The sequence below is a fragment of the Orbicella franksi genome, chromosome 14 (genome assembly GCF_964199315.1).
Source record: "Orbicella franksi chromosome 14, jaOrbFran1.1, whole genome shotgun sequence".
Classification (NCBI taxonomy): Eukaryota; Metazoa; Cnidaria; class Anthozoa; order Scleractinia; family Merulinidae; genus Orbicella; species Orbicella franksi.
The window spans coordinates 19,641,003-19,652,103 of NC_138158.1; the positions used below are offsets into that span (position 1 = coordinate 19,641,003).

The 11,101-nt window shown below is 39.1% G+C and overlaps 1 pseudogene; it reads right to left on the bottom strand.

Moving 5' to 3' along the window:
- Positions 1–871: 871 nt before the first annotated feature.
- On the bottom strand, positions 872–5,076 carry LOC145467807 (uncharacterized; annotated as a pseudogene).
- Between the last annotated feature and the right edge of the window lie 6,025 nt (positions 5,077–11,101).

An 11,101-nucleotide genomic window follows, 5' to 3' on the forward strand; every position in this document is an offset into this window, starting at 1 on the left:
TTAAATTCCGTCCGGATTTCTCAGTTATCAGTTGAAAGTCCTGCCCATTTCTCAGCTATCAGTAAACCTGGAGGATTTCATATGTCAGTTGTGATGTTGAATAACGCGTTATTTGTCAGCTGACAGTTAACATTTTGGCCAATTCTCTGCTATCACTAGTTAAAAACCTAACGGTTAACCCTACTGGGTCTTTGTCATACAATATGATTATTTTAGTCTTACTGCAGCATTCTTATTACGGAAGGCAGCGTGTCCGAGTGGTTAGGGTTACACTTGAAATCCGGAGGTTGCGGGCTCAAGTCCCGCTCTGATCACTAAGCTGGAGTTGTTTCTCGGTAGACCCTAGTTCAACTCCTCGGTCATGGTTGTAAATAGCCAACTGGTCTGCTTCCCGCCAGTTGGGATTTTTGAGCCTGCTATGTTTAGTTGAAATATTTCTTTCTTTTAGTTTAAGTGACATGCTTGAGAACTAGCAAGTTGCAACAAAACGCATCGACCTCTATAAACATTCAACATTTTTTACAGTCTTCTGTGCAGGTCTATTTAATATATGAAAATACTTGCAACGGCTAGACGCTCTGCATAAACTATCTTCAGATATGTAACAACAGCAAATGTACAAGGTTTTTCTGACACTATAATTTAGTTTAAAATCCTAATTTCCTCACTGACAAGTACTGAGGGTCAGTATTTTTTTATGCAAAATAATTACAAGTTTAACAGCACGTCTAGCTGGGGAAACATCAGTTTTATCAGATAAGCCACACTTTGGCGTTGCATTTTCCTCGCGGGAAAGATTTGTAACAATTGCTAGCATCAACTTAAAGTCTGGTACTAAAGAATTACCTCACGAATAAACTTTTACTTATTTTTTGAGTCCAACACTAAGCTGTACACTACGGTATTCGATGAAGTTTCAAATAGCTGTTCACTAAAAAAAAAAACAGTTGTAACCCACATGCAGTTGTTCTAGAAAAATCATTAGAAAAACTTAAGCGTAATGTTTCTACTGTGGCAATTTGTTTAAACAGAAGAGGAGCAAGAGTCAATCCTCAATGATGATTTTTGTTCAACTTAGCTCTTGCACTAAAACTGTCCGATGAGGTCATGGCATATTTTGCTTCTCACGCGATCACTCGCTGCCGTCTTGGTCATTCTTGCCAACACCTGACACACGAAATAAACAACAACAATAAACATTGCGATTCATTACTCTTCACTTAATTTCATGGTCTACACTCTCATGATCGACAGAACTAGTTATGAGTTGTATAATAAATACATCAGCCGCAGACGAAATAAACAACAACAACAAAAGTTGCGTTCCATAACTTTTGACTTAATTTCATGGTCTACCGCTCTCATGATCGACAGAGCCAATCATCGGTTGGAAAATAAATACATCAGCCGCACAAGATCAAACGACAAACGTTAAGGAAATAATTAGATATAGAAACCTAGCCCTCTTATAACTGAAAATAAAACATTGATCAATAACATGTATAGAAAATTGTTGTGAGTTAATGCCATGACCCCTTTTCTAGGAACAGAAAGGCACGTATTTTCATGGAATCTTACCTTACTTTCCAAAATTAAATGTCACGTCATCTCCAATCAGTATAAAAGGTGCCCACTGGTTCACGTCATAGCCCTCACCTTTCATCCACTTCATGGCCTCATGTAGAGATTCACCAGCACTTTCCCCAGCAGCAAGGTGACTGTAGAATTGACTCATCAACTGCTCTGTTGCCTTGTCATCCAGGGCCCACAGTGACACCAACACTGAGCGTGCACCAGATCCTAAGAATGCTCGGGCAATTCCAACAGCTCCCTCGGCTTTTGTTAGTCCTCGAGCACTGTGGCAACAGCTAAGGACTACCAGTTTAGCTCGCAGTTGAGCTTTTGAAATGTCAGACATTGTCAACAAGTACAGGCCTTCTTGAGGTATCGCGTTAGGAATACGAAAAGATGGTGCAAGGGCAATTTCTCCTCTTTCTGCATCACCGTGTGCGGCGATATGAATCAGGGCCACTGAATTCATTGCTTGAAGTACTGCTAGCTTAGTCGCTTGCTGTCCTAGCAACGGCTCGACACCGAGCTTTTCTCCTATCATCCTCGCTTCGTTTTCTGCACAAGGTAATCGAGAGATTTTCGTGAGGCGTCCTTTGAAGTGCACCTCACCAACATTAGGATTTCCCACGATCAGTGCACCAGTCTGACAGTGATAGTCTATTGGACTTTCATCAGTGAGTTTGAGGGTTGTTAAAGAAGGAACAATACGGATCCTGAAGGTCTCAGATAAGTACTTTCCGCTTTCATCAGTTAAGGCGGCAAATGGAATTTGGTATAAAGCACGATCAGGAACAATGACAATTTCAGGGCCCTCAAGGAACTTCATGACAGGAGCAATAATAAGCTTGTAACAGATAGGAAGGTTCATTTTGGGTCCTTGGTTGTCTTTACTTTCCTTTCCAATTCGCCAACCTTCATGGCTGTCGTCCTCGCATGATTTGGATTCTGGCTGAAAACCATGTAGAGAACGGTCTTCGCAAAGCTCCTCTGGTAAAATGCCAAAGCTTCTGAAGTCAAAAAACTTTTCCAAATCCTGACTTGTTCCTTCCCGAGCTAGTAGGTCTTTTCCTTTAATCACCTGGAAATTTGTGACTCCGCTTCCTTTAAGAATCCACAGATGTATGCTGCAACAACAATATGAGACGTACAGACAGGTGCCGTTACATTCTTTGGCCACGCTGTCCTCAATACCAGCCCATGGTCTAGGGTTAGCAGAGATTTTATTCTCCACAGAATACCGAACTGACATTAAATCTGCCAAAGCCCTGGCCCTTGAAAGCTCTGAGACATACAGAGCTTCATTAGGATTTCCGGTTTCACAGAGTAAAGAGCTGAGTTGCCTGTACGAAGCAATATTGCAATCCGAAAAAGATATCTTAAATTGATCGTGGTCGCAGAGAGAGTCGCGGATCTTCTCGCATTTTTCAATACAAGAAAGGAAATACGAGATAGCTTCCTGAAACTTTCCATCTCTCATTCTAAGTTTTGCCATCATTTCGAGCGAACAGAACTGTCCATTGATATCTCCAATCTCTTCAAACAATGTAAGTCCCTTCTTAATATATCCTTCAGCTCTAACATATTCAGCCTGTTTGTAAAAGAAAGCTCCAAGCTTCAAGCAACCGTCTGCTTCTAGTTTCCGGTTTCCAAGTTCTTTGCTTATCGCAAGTGCCTTTTCAAAATAATCTCTTGCACTGTTCAAGGAACCAACAGCGTGCTCCACAGTTCCTTGGGTCATGTAAACAATGGCCACCCATTCTCTTTCTCCAATGTCTGTAAAGATGAGAAGTGCTTTCTTGTTATATTCGTTAGACTTGCCATACTTTCCAAGCCTGCAAAATATACCTCCCAGATTTGAGTAAGAGACAGCTAGTTTACATCTGTCACCAATTTTTCTGCTCACTGCCATTGATTTTTCCAAGTAGTCTGAAGCTTTCTCATTTTCGCCAACTGAGTCATACACAGTTCCAAGGTTTACGTAAGAGGCAGTTTCTCCCTTTCTGCATGTCTCCAATTTCTTTCACGATAGCAAGCGATTTCTCGAGATGCTCTGTAGCCTTCTCAAATTCGCCAACTGATCCATACACAGTTCCAAGATTTGCGTAAGAGGCAGCTTCTCCATTTCTGTCTCCAATTTCTTTCTGGATCGCAAGTGATTTCTCGAAATGCTCTCTAGCCTTCTCATATTCGCCAACTGATCCATACACAGTTCCAAGATTTGCGTAAGAGGCAGCTTCTCCATTTCTGTTTCCAATTTCTTTCTGGATCGCAAGTGATTTCTCGAGATGTTCTCTAGTCTTCTCATATTCGCCAACTGATCCATACACAGATCCAAGATTTGCGTAAGAGGCAGCTTCTCCATTTCTGTCTCCAATTTCTTTCTGGATCGCAAGTGATTTCTCGAGATGTTCTCTAGCCTTCTCATATTCGCCAACTGATTGATACACAGTTCCAAGATTTGCGTAACTGGCAGCTTCTCCCTTTCTGTCTCCAATTTCTTTCTGGATCACAAGTGATTTCTCTAAATGTTCTCTAGCCTTCTCATATTCGCCAACTGATCCATACACAGTTCCAAGATTTGCGTAAGAGGCAGCTTCTCCATTTTTGTTTCCAATTTCTTTCAGGATCGCAAGCGATTTCTCGAGATGTTGTCTAGCCTTCTCACATTCGCCAACTGATTGATATATAGTTCCAAGATTTGCGTCAGAGGCAGCTTCTCCATTTCTGTCTCCAATTTCTTTCTGGATCGCAAGTGATTTCTCGAGATGTTCTCTAGCCTTCTCATATTCGCCAACTAATTGATACACAGTTCCTAGGTTTGCGTAAGAGGCAGCTTCTCCATTTCTGTCTCCAATTTCTTTCTGGATCGCAAGTGATTTCGCGAGATGCTCTCTAGCCTTGTCATATTTGCCAACAGATCGATACACCACTCCAAGGTTCCCGAAAGAGTTAGCTTCTCCCCTTCGGTGACCTACTTCTCTACTGATTAGAAGCGCCTTTTTAGATATTTGTTTTGCTTGTGTGTATTTACTTTGACGGAGATACGTTCTGGCAAGATTTATGCTTAGCTTACATTCTTCGAGTCTTTCTCCACTTTCACGGTGAATTTGGAGAATTTTTTCTTCCCAGTTTATGGCGTTTGAGTTATCGTTTATAATACTACAAGCCTTCCACATACTAAAATAGATCCATTTGTAAAATAATTTACTATTTTCTTGTCTTTCAATTCTGCTGTGTCTTTGAGAATGAGCAAGCATTCCTTGCATAATTCGATGGCTTTTAGAAATCGATTGGTGTCGAGAAGGAAGTCAGCAACAATGAGGCCGATAGAGATGACTTGTTTAATTTCGTCTGCGTTGTTCATGTCAAACACTTCTGTCAGAATATAACAGAATAGAAGTGTACACATACTTGAAAACAAGTCCGTTTATCCAGTTGTTGTTATGATTGTAATAGGAACCTCTGTTACTTTACTAAAACACTTATATGCTGAAGAAATATTTGCCTCTGTTAGTTAGCACAAAAGTCATCAGCTTGAGTTAATTCATCGCACAAATCTCGCTACATATTTTAGATGAAGTTTTTTAAAAAACAAACGGACAATGTTAACGGACAATTTGTTCATGAAATCCATTTCACTCTGCTTTGATTACAACACGAGTTTGTTATTTTGACTGGAGTGTTCTTAATACACAACAATTAATTTCATTAATTGAATTGGGCGGAGAAAAACGAAAATGGAAAGCCGTTTTCAACAATGAAGGGAGCTTAAGCAAACTACGACGACGACGGTAACGATAACGTCACCAAACAAAAGGTTTAATGAGAAGAACAATAGCTATGCAAGTGCATTATAAATCTTTGTTCATTTCTTTGTCGTCTTCTGCAAAACAAGAACGTGAAATGACCAAATTCTGCGTAGTTTGAAAAAAGGGAACGACGACGGCTAATTTTTCGTATTTCCATTTGGAATTGAATGCTGCCATAGCATATTCAGCCTGAGCACTATTCTGGAGCCATTGACGTACTGAGCAGATCTAGACAATTGCGAATTTCACTAATAAAATATAAATTCATTTATGACTAGGCGTAGTCCTCGGCGTGGCCGTCGTCTCTGCTCAAGCTCCCTTATGATTGCTATCCAGGTATGCGCATAATTAAGCATTGAACAATCTATTATCACGTACATTTCTTCTACCTTCAACATAGAGACAATAAGCAGCTTAAGGTGCCATTAACCCCCAAAAGTTTTCCCTTAATAAAATCTACTAGTTTCCCTGATTACTTAAACGAAAAAATTATCTCGATTGATAAAATCCCTGCGTTTCTACAGGCGTCTGAACAGGTAATTGCTATGTTCACGACCGCGCAAAGTGGGATCTGGGTCGGGCTACTAGTGACGTCATTTCGGGAACCGGACTAAAACACTCGAGAGACTTTTGACTGAGCTTCGAGGGCTGTCAAAACATTTTTGGGTTATTTGTGATTCATATTTTATCAAAACTGGACAAGATTTTTAGGTGAAAGAACTGTATCATCTAGCATTACAATTCAGAGTATAGCCACGATTTGGACGGCTGCGATGTATATATTTTTTTTTCCATTTCGAAGTGCGGCCGGGTCGCCAGTCGAGATCGCCGCGTTGTAATTTAGGCCAGGATCGACAATTTGCCGGTCCATTTGGTTTATAAAGGTACAAATAACGGCTGAAGGGTTAACTCACAGCTCTTAAAGAGTTATAAAGATATCGGCAATGGACACGAAGAGTTGGTAACTTCACTTTAGGGAACTTGCAGATTTCGGAGTGGCAAAACATTTTTGGATTCAAACATTAATTTTCCCCGAAATACAAGCTTAAAATGCGATGGAGTCAAAGTCTACTCCTGCCTACTTGTCCAAATCAATGATTTAAAATAGTTTTAACATAAAAGATAAGCAGAAATGTCGACAATCAATATCGGTAGGTGAGGTAACTTTTCGCGTTGTTACAGTCGACCGACCGTAGTATAGTCAATTACTGCGTACGAACACAAACATCGCAAACAATACAAATTTGCATATTTCGTACTAGTAAGTCATGGAAAATCCTTCGCCAAGATCTTGAAGAGAGTTCCAGTATAGTATCAGTAAAATGAATACATTTCTAATCACTGTTATTTTGAAAAGTCTATTTTACGTACGCTAATAACCTGGGGGTTCTCGACTTATTACAAGTTTGCGTTTCAGTTGACTGACATGCGAATTCCTTTTTCAGGACGACAATCTCTGTCGGTATCTATAGAGTGGACCTTGCATTCTGCAACGCTTTTGACACACACTATCGCACGTTCGTAGTCTTCTCAGAAACAAAATATTGTTATTCCCGAAATGACGTCAGAAGCCAGCTCGTCCCATTTTCCCCCATTCCTCGGTCTTGAACATGGAAAAGGGCAATTTTACAGACTTTGAAAATTCGTACAAAATTAACTAAAATAGCTACAACGATAATTTTTTCGCAGTGGTGATCAGCCGAAAAAGGAAATTTATATTAGCTAAAAAACAATTTGGGGGTTAAAGGCACTTTAAGCAAACCACGACGAAGACGGCAACGATAATTCCACGAGACAACGGGTTAAAAGTCCAAAAAAATAGATGTGCAGGTGCATTATAAATCTTTGAACATTTCCTTGCCGTCCACTGCAAAACAACAACGTGAAATGACCAAGTTCTGCGTAGTCTGAGGAACGCGAACGACGACGACTAATTTTTCCTATTTGCATTTGGAATTGAACGCGGTCATTGCGTATTTAGCCTGAGCACGTTTTAAGAGCCATTGGCGGATCGAAAAGATCTATACAATTGCGAATTTTGTTGGTAAAATTTAAATTCATTTTTCACTAGGCGTCGTCTTCGTCGTTGCTTACGCTCCCTAATGTTTTAAAGAAAGGCGTAAGAGGACTCTCATAATTTTAATGTTAGAAATAGTTGGCATACAAATGTGATTAGCGTCCTCAAGAAATATTTTATTTTCTTGGTATTAAGGCCATTTTTGTTCAGGACAACAACCAATAGCACAGTAAACACTCACCAATTCCTGTTCTCTCAGATAAAAGAATACAAACGTAACGACAGTGTCTGTTTACATCGGACTTTGTTTGTCTATTGGATAACAGGAAAACCATCAAAAAATTTATTCAAGACGTGTATTCCTTTAATTGTTATACATTGAACTCACAATTAGTAGATTCGGTTTATGTGATAACCCCTACCTCGACCTTGATTATTCTGGATATCACATAAACCTCATCCAGTAATATTTTATAACTCTGTTTTTGCATAAAACTCCAAGCTGATATAGAAGCACGATGTCAAGACCAAGATACGGCAGAAAAAAACTGAAAGCCCCAGATATACAGGAACACGCAAAACTAAAAGTCTTTTTGACAGACAAAGATAGGTGTAAAACGTCCAATTCAGAGACAAAAATAAACACAATAGGCACTACACAATAGGCACGTTTCATTTTTCCTCATGTTTCAGTTTTCGTTGGCAATTTAAGTCACAATTACACTGTTGAAGAACATGCTTGTTTTCTTATTATATACTATGCTTAAACTTTCTGTCGTCTGTGTTGCCGACACGTGCTAATAAAGTAAATATGCGATGAGATGACTGAAGCGGCAAGGGAGTTCCACTCTCTATTTTAAAACGGCGTCTTTCGTTCAAAATTAATGCTTCACCTCGAGCGTATAAAAAGCAGTTCATCTTTTATTCAAAAATCTGACTTTCAGCAGGAAAAAAAGCACTGGCTGCTTGAAAGTTTGGAGAAAGTGAAATCTCTTCCTCATTCCACCCTCCCTACCTCCCAAAAAAAGGATTACGTAAACTTATTTTTAATGCGATGTCCGTAGGACGGAGGACTATTGGGGTTAGAACGTTTAGAAGTTTGGGACAGGATATTCAAGTAAGCGAAATGCTAGTTCCTGATCGGAAACGTGGCCCTCGAAAGTCAATATTTTTGCCTGTTTTCGTGTTGTAAACTTTTGCGTTCTCAACAGATGGACAACAACGAGGACGCTTACATCCAAGTGACTATTTTTCATGAACATGATTTATGTCGTTCACCTATTTATTATGCAGCGTTTTAGTTCTTAGCCTTATTGCTGCCGTTTATTTAGTATTAAAAGCCTGATGACTTCGCGCTTTCCCTTCGGAACTGCTCGTTTTTTTCAGAAATTAGTCCGGACAGTGAAACACGAGTAATTAAGACAGGCGCCAAAATTCTCACAATTTAACATTTCCACGAACACAGCTGAAAACGTAACTAGCACTTGCTAAAGAAAGGGAGAAAAGATAGAAAGAAATGTGAAAAAAAGAATGGATTGCCATCCGATTTAAGCATTGATGTTCAAATATTCCCCACCTGTCGTTATCGTTTACCTATTGTCAGGGGTGAGATTCCACTATTAAAGGGACGGGAATGCTCGTCAGAAATTTTGAAAAGAACCCCCAAGAGGTAACAAGATCTTGTTTTATGGGCGTGGCTTGAAATGATTATCACCCCTAAAAGGCACCAATTCTAAAACAACAGATTACCTGCTGTCATATATTTTTGGGCTCAAATCCAAAATGACCGGGGAGTGTTGCGTTTTCAAATTCCTTTGGCGCGGCGTGGAGGGAAAACATTTGATGCGTTTTCGGAATGAAATCGCGCGCTTTCAAATTTCTACCGTGTAGTGTGGACGGGGCCTAATATAGTTTTAACAAGTTGAAGTCAGTTTTTCATGCGCTGTCCTGTTATTGATCATGAATTTCTGCATAACATTGTCAAAGTAGCTGTGGATCCACGAGGCGATAGCTGATTGGATCCGCAGTCTACTTTGACAATTTTATGACGGAATTCATTGTCAACCACAGGACAGACGCATTAGAAATTGACGTCAATTTGGTTTTTACAATAACAAATTGTCAAAATGTCTATTCTCGCTCGTTGACGCAGCGGCGGCAGCGCATAAATTATAAATTCATGTGTCTGTCCGCTTATTGACAATGACAATTCGGCACTGAGCACGCGAGAATTTCTGCAATTATCGTAAAAATAGATACAGATGTAAACAATAATGCGATCCCAGTTACAAGGCAACAAATAGTAAACTAAAAGAAACATACGACACGAACTAAAAGAAACAGTATTTAACTTGATAACAGAATACATTATTATCATAAATGCAACTACCATATTATTATTAACAACGCAGCAACCAAAATTTTAATTTAAAAATTTTATAACGGCAATAATGGCAAGACGACAAGGATGTTAAAACCAATCAACAAATTCAGATATTAGCCCTTGGTAGCACGCAATTAGCAAAGATATTCTAGGCGAACTTCATAACCTGACCAAGAGATTTACATTATCATTATCAAGTTCAAAGAAAAACAAATAAACGAACGAACGAACAAACACTGTGATACTAAGACGTACCATAGTTCCATAGTTCCATAGTCTGTAGTTTGCAAAACCAAAACCAAAGTAATCACTCCAACCAATCACAAAGGACACAGACAATACAGTGAACCAATCAAAGCTCGAAGCAAATACATGAAGCTGACGCAAAGGGCGGGAAAACCAGTGCGAAGAAGTCACCACTGGGTTTGGTTTTACTTCTGATTGGATGAAAAAGTGGCGCCAGTTTTTTAAGCCAATCGTGTGGCGTTATAAGTGCAAAACCAATTACTTTTCGACACTAAAATAAAAACCTCTCTATAAGTAATGTGTAAGTCGTGTGGAGGCTGCACAGTTTCCCTTACATAACAAATCAGAACAGAACATGGTTTATATATTAATTTTTTCGTAATATATATTTCTATCTTACTTTTTCATGCCACCACTGTGGCTATTATTTTCGCAAGCTATTATCTCAAATACAACATCTCTTTCATTTAAGCGAATTTACTACAGCCTTAACAATTATAGCAATGACTTGATTCTTCCTGATTTCGCAATGCGCCTGCGCTTGTACCTAAATTTCAATCTTTGTGACGCAGGCAGGTAAAAATATATACCGTTGCTAGGTAACCACTGTTCGATTACGGGAAGTAGTAAGGTTAAAAACACTTTTGAGATGTCGAAAATCCAAATGTAGAAAATAAAAACTCGTAAAGGTGACAGAGCCGTTGTTTACAAGGATTTATTGAAAAAAAAAAACACACACATATAGCAAAAATACATGACTTCCCGAACCCCGGAGTTTTTTAAAAAAAAAAATAATAATAAGTTTTTCCCTGACGCAAGAAGCATATATTAATTTTGTCAGTGTTAAAGTCACTGCTTAACGTACAAACAACCTGCTCAGAACAAAAACTGATTAATCCATCGATCTTGAACGATATGACAGTTCCTAACAAAGCTTTGCAAAAGCTATCTATATATACATGTATATAACAGAGTTAGCACGTAAAAATTTCTCTCTGTTTTTTACGGCATGTAGGGTAAAGCAAGTTCTTTCTCTAGGCACTATTGAAAAAATTTCAATAAATCCTGTCGACA